This window comes from Pelodiscus sinensis, chromosome 14, assembly GCF_049634645.1.
Source record: "Pelodiscus sinensis isolate JC-2024 chromosome 14, ASM4963464v1, whole genome shotgun sequence".
NCBI classification, from domain to species: Eukaryota; Metazoa; Chordata; order Testudines; family Trionychidae; genus Pelodiscus; species Pelodiscus sinensis.
The window spans coordinates 19,506,913-19,521,678 of NC_134724.1; the positions used below are offsets into that span (position 1 = coordinate 19,506,913).

General features: G+C 43.6%; 1 protein-coding gene across 6 annotated transcripts in view; it reads right to left on the bottom strand.

The window, feature by feature from the left end:
• SH3GL3 (SH3 domain containing GRB2 like 3, endophilin A3) overlaps positions 1-14,766 on the bottom strand; it is a 95,313-nt gene that overhangs the window by 57,501 nt on the left and 23,046 nt on the right. Inside the window, exon 2 of one of the 6 annotated variants that reach the window (XM_075897135.1) lies at positions 9,947-10,279. The exons of the other annotated variants lie outside the window; for them this stretch is intronic. The gene's annotated coding sequence lies outside the window, so the exon portion shown is untranslated. The remainder of the gene's footprint in view (positions 1-9,946; positions 10,280-14,766) is intronic. 6 annotated transcript variants of the gene reach the window in all.

Here is a 14,766-nt window from a genome sequence, read left to right on the forward strand (position 1 = left end):
TCTACCATATTATCCTAGCAACACACACTGCTGATTTCCCAGAGACTACAGATATTGGACAAAAGGGAAATCTCCAGAATGAATTAGAATGGGAAATAGGCATCTTTAGCATTGCCCCAGAGTAAGCTTCAAAACTGATTCTAGAAACCATGCTTTTTCCATCATAGAAGAGTGTGGGTGGCTGTATCCACTGTTTCTGTAAATGACTAGTTTTTAAATTATTATGTTTTTCAAAATGTTTCTGAAAATACTTAGATCCTGAAACAAGTGAATATGTAGGGGGTTTTAAAATGTACATGAACTGAAAAAAATAAAATGTAATATTTCTTGGGTGCATAGAATGAGCAAAATTAGGATTTAAATCTAAACTGTTTTACATATTTATTGTTGATTTGTGGGTCACTTCTTCATTGTACAACTGACACTGCAAACTTAGGGATATATTCTTTTCCCCACACATGCAGGTAGAACTCAGTGATCATAGTGGGGTATTATATAAACCAAGAAAGAAAAATAAACCCCTTAGTTTTGCTGCTATTACACTGTCACTATGAATCCTAACTGTCCTTAAATATGGTTTCTTATATTTTCATTTTGTAGCTTATGGAAACAAAATGTTAGTTTTTTCTGTAGGACTCCTTCAAGGTTTGTCATAGTCTGTACATTTTGCAATAGACACTGTACCAGAGTCTGACATTCATGTGCTTACATATGTATTTATCTGGTATAACCAGAATTGGGATTAACCATTCCTGAGCAGTGACTATCACAAAACATATAGATACTTACTTACTTACTCTCTCTCTCTCTCTCTCTGTCTCTCTCTCTGTAAAATAAATATTGCTACACTATCCACACTTCATTTACTATCTTATGATTGAGACAGCAATTTTAACCGCGACTCCAACTGGTCCTGGAGGGATTCAGTTTACAGGGATGATATCAACTTCAAAATTACATATTTGCCTTAAGTAACTCGGAGGAGGGACTGACTGGTGAGCCAGAACAGAATCTCTCTTTTTCCAATTTTATGTGCAACTGACAACTTCTTGTGTCTAGTCAATTCTGCTGTTTTCCTTTCGTAGTCAGTTACTCAGTATCCTCTCTTCCTGTATTTCACACAGCAGCAGGGACAGTTTTGTTTGTTTATTTTTTAACTTGACAACAAAACTGTAATTCCACAGAAGCTAACAGGAGAAATCCAAGGCAGTGGCAGTATCAGAAATAAATACAACGGTTTCAAAAGTAACCACATTTCAAATTGAGGGTGTCCCTTTATGTGACAGATCCCCTGGTGTTATAGCTAACACAAACAAGCCAATATTATAATACTCAGGCGAAAGGCTAATTCTGATGAGAGGATTACTAAGGAGGAAGTAATGGATGAAGCCAGTTCTAGCTTATCTACTGTAAGGTCATCGTGTAGAATGTATTTTCCCAAAGTATGATAGAATAGATGTTTAATAGAATATTATTTTGTGACCTAAAATTTCAATGATTATTAAGTGTTAGAAGCTGAAACTAATGCACCTGTTCTCTAGGGCTACGTCTACACAGCAGCATTATTTCGGAATTAGATCAGTTATTCTGAAATAACGTAGTGCATATGTACACAGCAAGCTTGTTATTTCAAAATACATTTGAAATAATGAGCTTATTACTCCGACTTAAGTAAACCTCATTTCATGAGGAGTAAGGGAAGTCAGGGGAAGAGTGCTCTATTTTGAAATAACTGCTGTGTAGACAGCACCAAAAGTCAAAATAAGGTATTTCAACTTAAGCTACACAATTAGCATAGTTCAAGTTGCGTAGCTTATTTTGAGGTTAGCCCTGCTGTGTAGACATGCCCTAGATGTGCCAGCCCTGTTATTCCCAAGAGCAGGGAATATGAATAACATATTACAAGCTATCAAACCTCAGAATTATTATTCATATAAGAACAACAAAAGCTCTCAGTAAATCCATAGGAAACTGACGTATTCGATAGACTATGACATGAGAATAGGATATTTCTGAAGCTACAAATACTAGGGTTTACACACATTTTGTGTCAGCTGTAAACCATTATATCTAGCAGGAGCTGCATAACCAAAGTATTAATTGGTGGTCTCCTCTATGTGGCATTAGGGGTCTTGTCAATTTGTACAAATCTAATAGGCAAATCTAGTAGGGAGAGTTAATTTAGATTTAGTTCAAACACCAGTTACTTGCCTACTTCTCATCCTTGGGATAACAGTAACACCAATAACAATTAAATACTCCTCTGATAAACCAACACTATATAACACCCTAGACCTATCATGACTACCCTAAAGAAAAGCCATGCCCCTTTTTCTTCCCAGCAGACTGTCAGACTTGGTCAGGTGACTATTACTGTCCTCCTGTCCCATGAGATTTTTATGGCTGCATACAAGTTGTACTACATTTTTATTGGCATCACAAGGAAGATTTAAAATTAAAATTAAAACAAATGCAACCACAGAGATAGAAACATAACTAGGAAAATCTAGAGTAGCCAATTAGATATGATTTACACAACATTATGTGGATTACTTCAATTTTTTCAAATGTCCTAGCTTTCAATCATCAACAATAATTGTCCATCATTAATTTACAGCTTGATGTAAACTATCCAAACCACGTGCTTTCAAAATAGATTTGAGATTTCCAATCTAAGGGCCCCAGCTTTCTGGCCTTTGTGTACAACAGTATTTCTTGCTAACCAGAGTAGACCAATTAAAAAACAAGAGATTATTCATGCAAAGATTGTCCCAAAGTTTCTAATCCATCTACATTCTATCAAGGTTCAAACAACTGTCCCAGATCATCATATGCAAGTCTTTTAGCCTTTGACACTATGTGTCAGAATTTACTATCATCATCATCAATAACCATGGGCTCAACACCCGTTGGTGTCTGATGCCTCCCTCACTATTTCCTTCCATCTTTCCCTGTCCAATGCAGAATGGCTTAGATTATGTAGACTAGCTCCACACCAATCTACTATATCATCTACCCATTCTCTGCGGGGTCTGCCTCTCATATTCTAACCATCCATTATGCCAAATACCAAGGTCTTGACTTTTCGCTTGTTGTTCATTCTGCAGATATGCCCGAATAGCTGTAGCTTCCACTGCATAACCGTCTGCAGTAAGTTCTCTTTCGGCTGCATCTTCCTATATAATTTCTTGTTGCTGACCTTCTGCATCCTTCCTATTCTCAGTATCTTTCTATCACAACTCCTCTCAAATGCCAATATCCTTCTCTTTGAATCTTTCGTTATCACCCATGTCTCACATCCATACAACATGCTCCTGAATACACGTTTTCAAGATGCTTAGCTTCGTTCCTAAGCTAATCACTTTGCTTTTCCAGATCTTATCCATCTCCTTCAAACTCGCTCTTGCTTTTGCTATTCTAGTCGCTATTTCCTTCTTACAGTCTAGATCATACATCATGTTGCTCCTCAAAACATGAACTTCTCTACGTTCTCTAGTTCGATCCCATCTACACTGATCTTCCTTCCTATATCCTTATCTCCAAATACCACTGTCTTCGTTTTATCGATAGAATGTACTATGCTTAGTACCAATTCAAAATTAATCTTCACTTAGAAAAAAAATATTGGCCTCTCTTAGAAGCACTAGCACAAAGTCAGAGTGTCATTTAAGTCTCACTTATACGCTATCTTGAAGGCCACCCTAAATGTTGTCAATGCTTTTTTTTTTTTTCTGGCTCTCTGCACGATGATGAATTTCATACTTATACTATGTCTACACAAGGACTAGTCACTCACAGTTGGCCCATCCCAACCAACTTGGACTTTTTTTTGGTGTGCAGATTGTGGGGTTGTTTCATTGCTGTGTAGACTTTTGGGCTTGGACTGAAGCCTGGATTCCAGGAATCTGCAAGGTGAAAAAGTCCCAGAGCCCAGAAGAAGTCAATACAGCAATGAAAACTTACCCACAGTCTAAGTTTCTGTGTAAACATACCCTTAGTATCAAGAGAAAAACAAACCCTCCACTGCCAAGAGCATTTGGTTGATGCAATTACAGGAGGCAATTTTGTTATATTCACACAAGAACTGTGATGTTTTAGAGACTGAGAGTTAATTAGTGATTCTATTTATGATGATGTTAGTTTGTGCAGCCTTCTTTCTCAATCACCCATACACCCTCTCTCTGCACGGAGGCTATAAAAATAGGTTACATATAGCACTGCTTTTTTTCATGCTCTGTTCAGCAAATGTTTATTGGCTCACCCTTCTGCTTTTCTATCAGACTGGGAGCCTGGTTTATACTATTGATTAATGCTGCCTGAAACTCAAGGTTGAAAGAATAAAAAGTCCTAGGAGACAAATACTGTAGCAAACAGACCAGAAAAGAAACTGTACTTGTTATTATTTTGAGAAGCAGATAATAATGAGGGGAGAGGGGAAAGACAAGGAAAAAAGAAATATAATATTGCTCTTCTGCTTTCAAGAAGAGATTTGAAATAAAACTTCATAAGGAAAAGTTGCTTACTCTAAGCTTTAATCCCTATCATAATGATATGCTCTGTTTATGATTCTTTGTTTGATTATTCAGGCCTTAGTAACTTGAAATTGCCAAAGCACTTTTCCACAAAACACACTGACACTTTAACACCACCATCTTGTTGCTTGCTGGAAACAGCTAGCTATTAGGAAGCCTATTCTGTTACTGTAATGCAGGGTGTGACGGGGCAGCCCCGCCCCACACTCAAGCCCAGGGAAACCACCTGGTGCTGGGGCCGGAGAGAGCCCCACCCACACAGCCCTACTGGGCATGCCCCGAGGGGAGCAGAGGTATAAAAGGCTGCTGGCCTGCTCAGAAGGGGCAGACTGTGGCCTGAGCTGGATCTAGTGCCCAACTGCCAGAGAGGGAGTTGCCAGGACTGCTGCACGTGCCACTGCCAGGCTTGCCCCCAACAATGGAGCTGCCGGCCGATCCCCTGTGACCCAGGCACGGGACCGGACACTGCCAACCCTGATGCTGACTGGGGAAGTGCTGCCAACAGGTGGGACCACTATGGGAAGGGGGTAGGAAGCGACCTGGGGCAGGGAACTGGAAAAGCCCCGAAGGGCTTGGTGCGTTACAGGGAGGCACCCCTGCTGAGCCAGTGGTGGGAGCCACCTGCCACTGATAGGGTGCTGGGTTGGGGCCCGGTGGAGAGGGAGGTCCTGGGCCCTCCTGCCCTGAACCCCGGCGAGTGGGGAGCTCGGCTAGAGGACTAGGCTGCAGAGCCGGCGTACAGAGGACTAGGCCAGGAGGCCATATTTCCCCTAATAAAGGGGCATCTTACTTTGGGAAGATGCTTCAGGGCCTGTGGACTAGGCCAGGAGGCTGCATTCCCCCTACTACAGGGGCAGGACATTTGGAGACTAGGCCAGTGGGCTGTATTTCCCCTAAAAGAGGGGCACTGCACTTTGGGGCTAGGCCCAAGTGGGCTGAACTATGGCCCGGATGAGGGCAGCAACCCCAGTCGAGGGGGGGAGCCCCCTGACACAGGGATTAGGAAAAGATTGCATTCTCATGTTTCAACCATCTAACAGGAGCAGAGGATTCCTATAAAGTTTATTCACTTGCACAAAAACACCATCACTAGCTATTAAATGGGCAAAACCTTTAACTCTGAGCATGAAAAGCTTGTTTGTTAGGGTCTTATCCTGCTCTGTCTAAAGTCAATGGCAAAAAATTTTTTTTACTTCAACTTAGCGGGTCAGGCTCTGAAATTCTGCCAGATAAGATTACAAGACAAATTGACAGTCTGAGGAACATGTGAAATGCTTAATGTTATCCTATCATGAAACTATTAACCATGTTTAAAGGAGTCTATTCTGCCATCTGTACCTTAAAGAGATTACATGTTTTTCTTATCCTACACACTGTACGTGGGGCACAATGCTTCCATTTCTCATCTGCATCTGTAGCAAACTATTAAGCAATCAGTAACAGTACATAAATATCTGTGGCAAGACAGTGTGCTACAGCTGTAAAAGTGCTGTTTTTTAATTTCTTCCCCATTAACACATAACAGCGACTCCAGCTTTCTAATTACATACATCCTTTATTCTTTTTTAAAACAGTATCACAGAATTTAAACACTAGCTGCTGAATAATGGGGAAAAAATATGGGTTATACACTAGATGAGAAAGATCAGCTGTCATCAGGCAGAAGCTGGATTCCCAATAAAGAGAATTAAGAGCCAGTCTCAGTTGAGACTGTCAGGGTGAGCTAATCCAATCTATTCTGGCCACATGAGTTGTACTCTGGTAAAAAGAGTAATTTGCTATTTGAACAAAATTATATGCTTTTCCTCTGTCCTAAAACTGTACAAAAATCAGTTCTCTGGGGGTATGTCTACACTTGCACTCTCTTTTGAGAGAGGGATGCAAATGAAGACAGTCGAAATTGCAAGTGAAGCTGGGATTTAAATATCCACACTTCATTTGCATATACGCATTATGGAACTATTTTGAAATCAGACGCTGTTAAGACGTGGTTATGTCACGAGAACTCTTCTCATGAAATAACTAGTAAACCTCATTGTATGAGGAATAAGGGTTTTCTCTCAACAGATACTGTTATTTCATTTTGAAATACAGCTATTTTGAAATAGCGCCATAACACTAATATGCAAATGAAGCACGGGATATTTAAATCCTGGCTTCATTTGCGCTTTCAAATGTTTTCATTTGCATCCCTCTCTTGAAAGAGGGGGAAAATATTATCACTAAACAAAAGAATCAGCCTGCCTTCAATTAAATTAGGAGAGCACTTGAGCATACAGTATTGTTAGACACATTGGTCCCAGGGTATTAATTAGAGACAGAGGGGGGGTGGTCCAATAAAGATATTACTTCACCCACCTTTTCTAATATCTGAGCACAAACACATCAGGCCAGCCTTCCAGTCAAACCCAATTCCTCTAAACTAGATTTTATTACCTGTACTCAGGGGTGAGCAATAATTTTTGGTGGGGTGCCACTCCAAGATTTTTGTAAGTGGTCAAGGGCTGCACCTTTCTTTGTAGAGTGTGCGGGGTCTAGGTTGGAGGTTGGGTGCAGAAGAGCACACAGGGTAAGGGACTGGGGTGAAGGAGACAGTGGGGTCTGAAAGGGTGTTTGGGTAGAGGAAGGGGTTGTGACCTGGGTCAGGGGATTGGGGTGTAGGATATGGGAGGGACTGTGGGTGCAGGAGAGGATTCTGGCCTGGGGGAGAGGTGTAGGATGGGGTACAGGGTCTAGGAAGGAGCTGTCACCTGGGGCAGAGGATGCAGAGGATTTGGATGATGACCTGAGGGAAGGAGTTGGGGTGCAGGAGGGACTGGGGTGCCAGAGGCAGGCGCTGGCTGGGAGGAGTTTACCTAAGTGTCTCCTGGCCAACAGGCTGCAGCACCCACAAGGCAGGCTGATCTCCCTGCCAGTTGCAGCCCTAGCGGGCTTGAAAATAACAGACTGCTCCCTCCACGTGGCTCTCACTCCAGGTGGGGAAAGAAGCTTGCTCTACCCCAGTCTCTCAGGCCAATCTCTCAGTTCTGATAGGCTGGAAAAAACAACCAATCGGAACTGAGAGATTAGCTGAAGTCAGTTCTTATTTGCTGGTTGTTTCTGGCCAATAGGAACTGAGGATTGGGCAGGGGAAGATTGCACGAAGCCTCCCCCTCCCTGCAGAGCAGTGAGCCACAGGGACTCTGTTTTAAACTGCAGCAGCTGCATGTGCCTGAGAGTCCCAGCAGTGAGGAGGGTCCGCGGGCCAGATCCAGTGGCTTGGCAGGTCAGATCCGGCCCCTGGGCCATATTTTGCCCAGTCCTGCCTGTACTCATGTGGAGTCATATCACACATACCAATAAATCCCATTGGAATTAATTGGACTACTTGAGTGTAATGGTTTACTTGTTACAAACCAGTACTGTAACCCAGAGTAAAGTCACCCTTCTGTTGTGAGTGGACCTAATCATTGGGTTCCAAATGCTTTCAAGCCCATGGGTCTGGGTCAAATCTAGTCACTGATTCTAGCCCTGGATTCTCAGGCAAACACCCAAGACTCAGACCTCGTCTAGTGCTCTTCCTTGGGATGGGGGCACCTCAATTCACTAGTGCTAGAAACAGAAACTAACATGAGTCTTCCAAAAGCTCCCAGTCACTTAATCATGCTCCCTCAGGCCTACAGCTGGGCTTGCAGGCAGTCTGGGCTCATTCATTTGACCCTTCTTGAGAGAACATAGCAGAAAAACAAGGAACACAAGCTTAATCAAGGCGTTTCTTAACCAACCATTTTACACTTAAAATACCTCAAAGTTACAGATCTCTGAAAAAATCCGAAGTCCAGAGATGCACCCTCCCCTAGTCTGAGCTGACTCCTGAGTCCATAATTCATAGGCATTCAAGGCTTGACAGAGTCCCTCTTGAAAGTTCTTATGTGTGGCAATGGTCAGCCTTATGCACAGAGTAAAGCCTACTCTTAAACAGGGCCTCCATCTCAAGATACAGAGGGACATCTTCCAATTAGGGATGTGAATGGTTAACCAGTTAGCCTCACCTTTAATGGGTGAGGCTTACTAGTTCCAGATAACGAAGAGAGGCTAGAGCAGCTCCTTGCCCACCATGGACAGGGGGCTTCTCTAGTCCTGCAGGGCCTACTGCAGGCAGGGGCTACTCCGGCTAGCCAGCCAGTGCAGCCCCTGTCTGTTGCGGTACTGGCCTGGGTGGCATGCTGCAGACAGAGGCTTCTCTGGCTGTCGAGCCAGCTAGAGCAGCCTTTCTCCACAGCCAGGGTGGAGCGTGGGGGAATGTTAACCAGTAACCAATTAAACTGGATTTTACATCCCTTCTTCCAATCAAGCTTTGTCTTTTTGCACACTGGCCTCCAAGAGAATGGCAGTCATACCATGGGTGGGCCAGTCGCTGAGCTTCCATCAACGCTGAGACACCCAGATTCCAGTCTCGATGCTGGTCCTAATATTGGTCATGACACGAAGTGTCAAACCCCTTTCCCTGGCAGGGCAACTATCTGGAATGTGCATAACAGGCTAGCCCTGCACAAGTCCAGTACTCTACATGGGATTACTTTAACAGCATGCGACTACTGAAGCAAAACAACACCATGAACAAAGGAACTTTTTGTCCATAAGTGAATGAAATAGGAGATATTGGACTACACAATGTGATTTTGCATTTCTGTATAGAGTGAGTCACTTTGCACCAGGCAGTGACACGTCACAGCAATACTGTGCATTCTAGTCCAATCTGTCTGCTAAAGCTACTCTTAAGCGTATGCATAGTACAACAAAAGCTACTTAGTATTCCGAAACCTTCAAGACTTGCACAAATCTTCCCTAAAGAATTGGCACTGAAGCCTACACATGAATTAATAATTTGAATCATCATTCAATGGCAGGTATCCCAAAAAGAAAGTCTCCGTCTAAAACCTCAAATCTAATAAATAAATCGGACACATCAGACACAAAATATATACTCAGACATAGGCATGTTGTTCCTTTGCAGAGTTGTACCAGTAGCCGCTCAGGTCTTCATGGTCGTAATAAGGAACAGAACTGAAGTCCCTCTGCTTATAAACAAAATAATTTGTTTCCTGCTCTAAAGTGGAATCAGCACTAATTTTAGGGTGAAATCCTGGCTCTGGTGAAAATCAATGGCAAAAGTCAAAGGACATTGCCCTTAGCGCTTATAATAGACTGTCTGAAATTCCTCCTGCCCAAGGGCAGCAGCATACAGTAAATTACTGGCTCCCCAAAATCAGAAGTACTTTTTTATTTCATAGGTACTGTTTGCAAATCATTACGGATATTTTTCTTTAAAATCTTGATGAATGTGCAATTGAACAAATCACATAGGACTATTTTAAAACACACCCATCAGTTCCCATTTCACTGATTATAAAAGTGCTGCATACCCAACCTACCTGCTAAGAACTGTAGCTGTGCTGTAACTGAGGAACTGGACATTGCATGCATATACATTTAACTCTGCTGGTGAAAAGTTGGCATAGCAAGGCAGAAGTGGATGCACTTGGCATGGGGAATCCTTATAGGAACAGAGACATCATATGGTTCTCCCCTTCTTGGCTACTGTTCATGGTCCAGCATTGGATCTGGGGATCCTTTATATCCAGCTGATCCTTGGCAATCAGCATTGGGATGGCCCAGGAACAGGGTATCAAGAAGGCAGTTTGAAATCTCATTCCCAACTCCTAGGTTGTACAGAACCCTCCTCAGCTGCAATCCACTTTCTGCCCCTGGAATGGATACACATAATCATGACTAGGAAACTTCCATTGGTTTTATTGTTATTTTGACATCTAACTAGAGGCTGAACCTCCATTTCAACAAGGGAATCACCTGCTCCACTTGCTCTGCCAAAAGATGAAAGGAATGGACTCATTTCTAAGGCTTTATGTAGAATTTTAAAATGAGCTACATAAATGAGAATCCTGCTAACTAAGGCTTTGTCTACACTGGAAATTGAGGGACAAAGCTTTTGTCATTCACAGGTGCTTAAGCAGCCCCTCCTTCCAACAATAAAAACGTTGTGGCAAGTACTAGTGTAACCAGTGCTTTGTCTGCAGGGGTGATCTCCTGCTGACAAAACGAACACCACTCCGGTTTTTTTACAGTGTTCTCACTGCTGGATATTAGCAACATGGCTGCGCCATTAATAGCTGTGTAGGAGAGCAAAGATCTTGTCAGCAGTACCAGAGACTGCTAATGAATATTAATATGAGGATTGGGTTAACTGGTTTGGATAAAATAAGTTTAAGCTGGTCACCTGAATCGTGAACATAATTTGAGGTTCAATAGGGTCAGCTAACTTTGAACGGTTTGAGGTTCAACTGCCAGACCTGAAGAAGACTTGTGTGGCTCAAATGTTTGTCTTTCTCTCCAGTAGAAGCTGGCCCAATAATAGATATTACCGTACCCACTTTGACAGTAAAGCACGATTATGAAGAGAAAGATGCTTCATGTCTGAAATGCAGTACATCACAGCATTTATTACGATGGATGAGAATGGAATGAGATTAATGCTAAGTACGTAGCATGGCACTACATTTACTGCACTTCTTTCAAATGTCTTGTTTATGGTAGAATAAATGGTCAATGCTTTCTACATAAAGAGTTAGATTTATGAAAACAGGGCAAGGAATTACATTGGAGATTTCTGATATAATGTATCTACTATATATTTGAGAGAGTTTGTCTCGTTTATTCAAGAACTCCTCCTAAATGGTAAGAACTAGGGCCACCAAATTAGGTATGCAGCTTCCTCTTATCATAACTTAAACCAATACAATGGTTTGGTCAAGCCAGGAAAATAGGATGTGCCTGGAATGGGATTACTTCTCATAAAACCATATAGAAAAGAGACAATCACCAGGCAGGACAATCCCGTTTGGGACTGCCCAGGCCCTAAGCCTCCCATACCCAGGGGCCCTTTAGGAAGGGCAGAGTGTGGAAGGGATGAAGCTGCCCTCGCCTGCAAATTCGTACATGGACATTCCGTTCTTCAGGGAGCACAAAGTGCACAGTTTGCTGCATTTCTCACTGTGGATGGGGAGCGTGGGGAGAAGACAATCTGTGCAATTTGCTCTCGCTCCCTAACCAGAACAGGGAAGGGAAGAGCAAGCAGTCCTGATATGAGTTTTCCCCACCCTGCCTTCCCTGCCTATCCTTTTACACACACATTCCACATACATGTACATACACACAAAGTCCCCTGCGCAGAGCCCTTCCTCACTCCCCCAACTCCTACACCCCTCATTCCCAGCTCCCTGACTTGAGTCCCTCCTTAAGGACTCCACATCACAGAGTAAATGTGTTCGTATTAAATATTTCCTTTTACTGTAAACTAGAGCAACTACTGAAGCAAAAACGGAGTGGGCAAGGACACAATTGCAGGTTCTAACTCTCAACGTGGCCTTAAAACAAACAATATCTTTTCAAGATGTACTTTGTACTTATGTAGGTTCTTTCTTCTGACATCCTCTTTTGTGTCCTTTAACAAAACTGAGAGGCTGGTTTGGTGATATAACACAAACCTCAACATTCATTTATTTAAGGGGAGTACTTGCATTGCACTCTGTTCCCCTCCCCATACACACAAGAACTCTTCATCTTTGTAACTCCTCCAACTCTTGCTTGACCTTCATCTCCCTGCATTTGAGAAGGCTCTCAGCAGCTAGCTTGAAGCTTGTGACTATGGACAGGAACAAACCAGTATTCAGAGGTTCCTGAAGAGATTTAATTTTACTCCAAGGCTACTTCTACACTGCAAGGTTTTTGCACAAAAATGGCCGTTTTTGTGCAAAAACCTGTGGAGCGTCCACACCTCTCATGCGCTTTTGCGCAAGTAAATCAGCAGTAAAACGGCAGAACAGAGGGCTTTTGCTGGTGTAGGTAAACCTCCTTCTACGAGGCATAACTCCCTTTTGCACTTCAACTATTTCACAAAAAGGCAAGTGTGGACGCTCCAGAGGGATTTCATGAGCAAGAAACCCCTATGGGAAAAAGCATAGATGCTCTGATGGCCATTCTGTGAATGGCTGTCAGAGGTTTCTTGCACAAGAGCATCCGTGCAGTGTGGACACTCTTGTGAAAAAGCACATCACTTTCCCAATGCACTTTGAGGTTTGGATGTACTCTTGCGCAAGCAGTCTTTGCGAAAACTCTTGAGTAAAAGGCTTCTTGCATAAGAAGCCTGCAGTGTAGACGTAGCCCAAGAGTACCTAGAATAAGCTTATTCTTCAGTGCAAAGAATATTTAAGGAACATGTCTACATTACACATTCTGCTGAAAGGGTGACCAGATTACTCCTCACTGAGACCTGGAGAAGCAATGCATGGTGTTGCAAATTCACTCATTAGGATGAAAGGATGTCAGGATCAGTTACTTTTCAGAGAATATGCAGTGTGGGGTTTTGGGGATATTGGTCAGAAGGTTTATCAACTGAGGGTTCAGATCCTGGGGAGACCAGGTCCAGAAAGTTGTAGCTTGTTCAACAACTGGGTAGAGAAGGTTAGACTGCATGAACATACATGTGTGTCTGATCATTCTGGAGGCATCTCTTAGTAAATTATCAGTTTCAGTTCCCTTTTGTTATCTTCTAGTCTCTTTACAAATCTCTCCCTACCTAAGTCTCTGCTCTCATCACATTCACCACTACCTTCAGATCCCCTGTTCTAACTGCTCATGATCTCCTTCCATGCTGCCTCTTATACAATGGATCAGACCCAAAACGCCACCTTAAAATGTACTATCTGCAAAGTCTTCGGCTAAGTACAGGCAGTCCCCGAGTTACGCGGATCCGACTTATGTCGGATCCGCAGTTACGAACGGGGCCCTCTCCCTGGTCTCCAGGGGGACGGGGAGCAAAGCGGCGGAACAGCGGGCAGCAGACAGCCCAGACGCGCGTCTGGGCTATCTGCTGCCCGCGTGTTCAGCTGCTTTGCTCCCCGTCCTTCTGGTCTGCAGACCAGGGGGACGGGGAGCAAAGCAGAGCAAAGCGGCGGAGCCTGAGTGCAGCAGGACAGCCACGGCGCGTCTGGGCTGTCCCGCTGCCCCAGTGCTCCGCGGCTTTGCTCCAGACACCTGTGGTACAGCAGCTGGGACGCTGCCAGTTGGTCCTGTAGCGCCGCTCTGGGCGCTACTGGACCAACCCGGCAGCACCCCAGCTGCTCTGCCCCAGGCGTCCTGATTCAGCCACTGCTGGTCAGTTTCAGCAGCGGCTGAATCAGAACGCCTGGGGCAGAGCAGCTTGGGTGCTGCTGGGTTGGTCCAGTAGCGCCGAGGAGCGGCGGCGCTACTGGACCAACCCAGCAGCACCCCAGCTGCTCTGCCCCAGGCGTCCCCAAGTCAGCCGCTGCTGAAACTGACCAGTGGCTGACTACAGGAAGCCCCTGCCCCGGGCTTCCTGGAATCAGCCACTGATCAGTTTCAGCAACGGCTGAATCTGGATGCCAGTTCCGACTTACATACAGATTCAACTTAAGAACAAACCTACAGTCCCTATCTTGTACGTAACCCGGGGACTGCCTGTATACACTGCAGGCTTCTTGTGCAAGAAGTTTTTGCGCAAGAACTCTTGCACAAAACATTATTATGCAAGAGTGCATCTGCACTACCATGTGCTTTTGTGCAAGATACGTGCTTTTATGCAAAAGCGTCCATGGCAGTGTGGACGCTCTCTTGCGCAAGAAAGCTCTGATGGCCATTTTAACCTTAGGGGTTTCTTGTGGAAGAAACCCCTGTTGCCCGTCCACACATGCCTTTTGCGCATAAGCTCTTGCACAAAAAGGCTTATTCGTCATACAAAGAAGAATAACTCTTGCACAAAAAGCCCTGTGTTCTTACGACTTTACTTTTTCTTGTGCAAGAACACGCTTGTAGTTTGGCCGCTCTGCAAGTTTTTGCGCAAAACCTCTGCAGTATAGATGTAGCCTTCATGTGTTCTCACCAATGTTTCCCTATTTTCCCATGTCTGGGGTGTTGTTGTTCCAGTTATTATATTAATATTCTTTAAACTGTAAGCTTTTTGCAGAAGGGATTTTACTTTCTGTGTGCATTGCAAAGTACTGTGTACTTGCATGTGGTTATACAACCACAAAAATCAAGAATAGAGTCATAGTAGTTGACTACTGTCTATTGTTAGAGCTTTAGCCGAGTTTATTTCTATTTCATCTCTGCTACACAGAGTTTTATTCTGACATTGTAGCCTCTTATAGACTGGGTT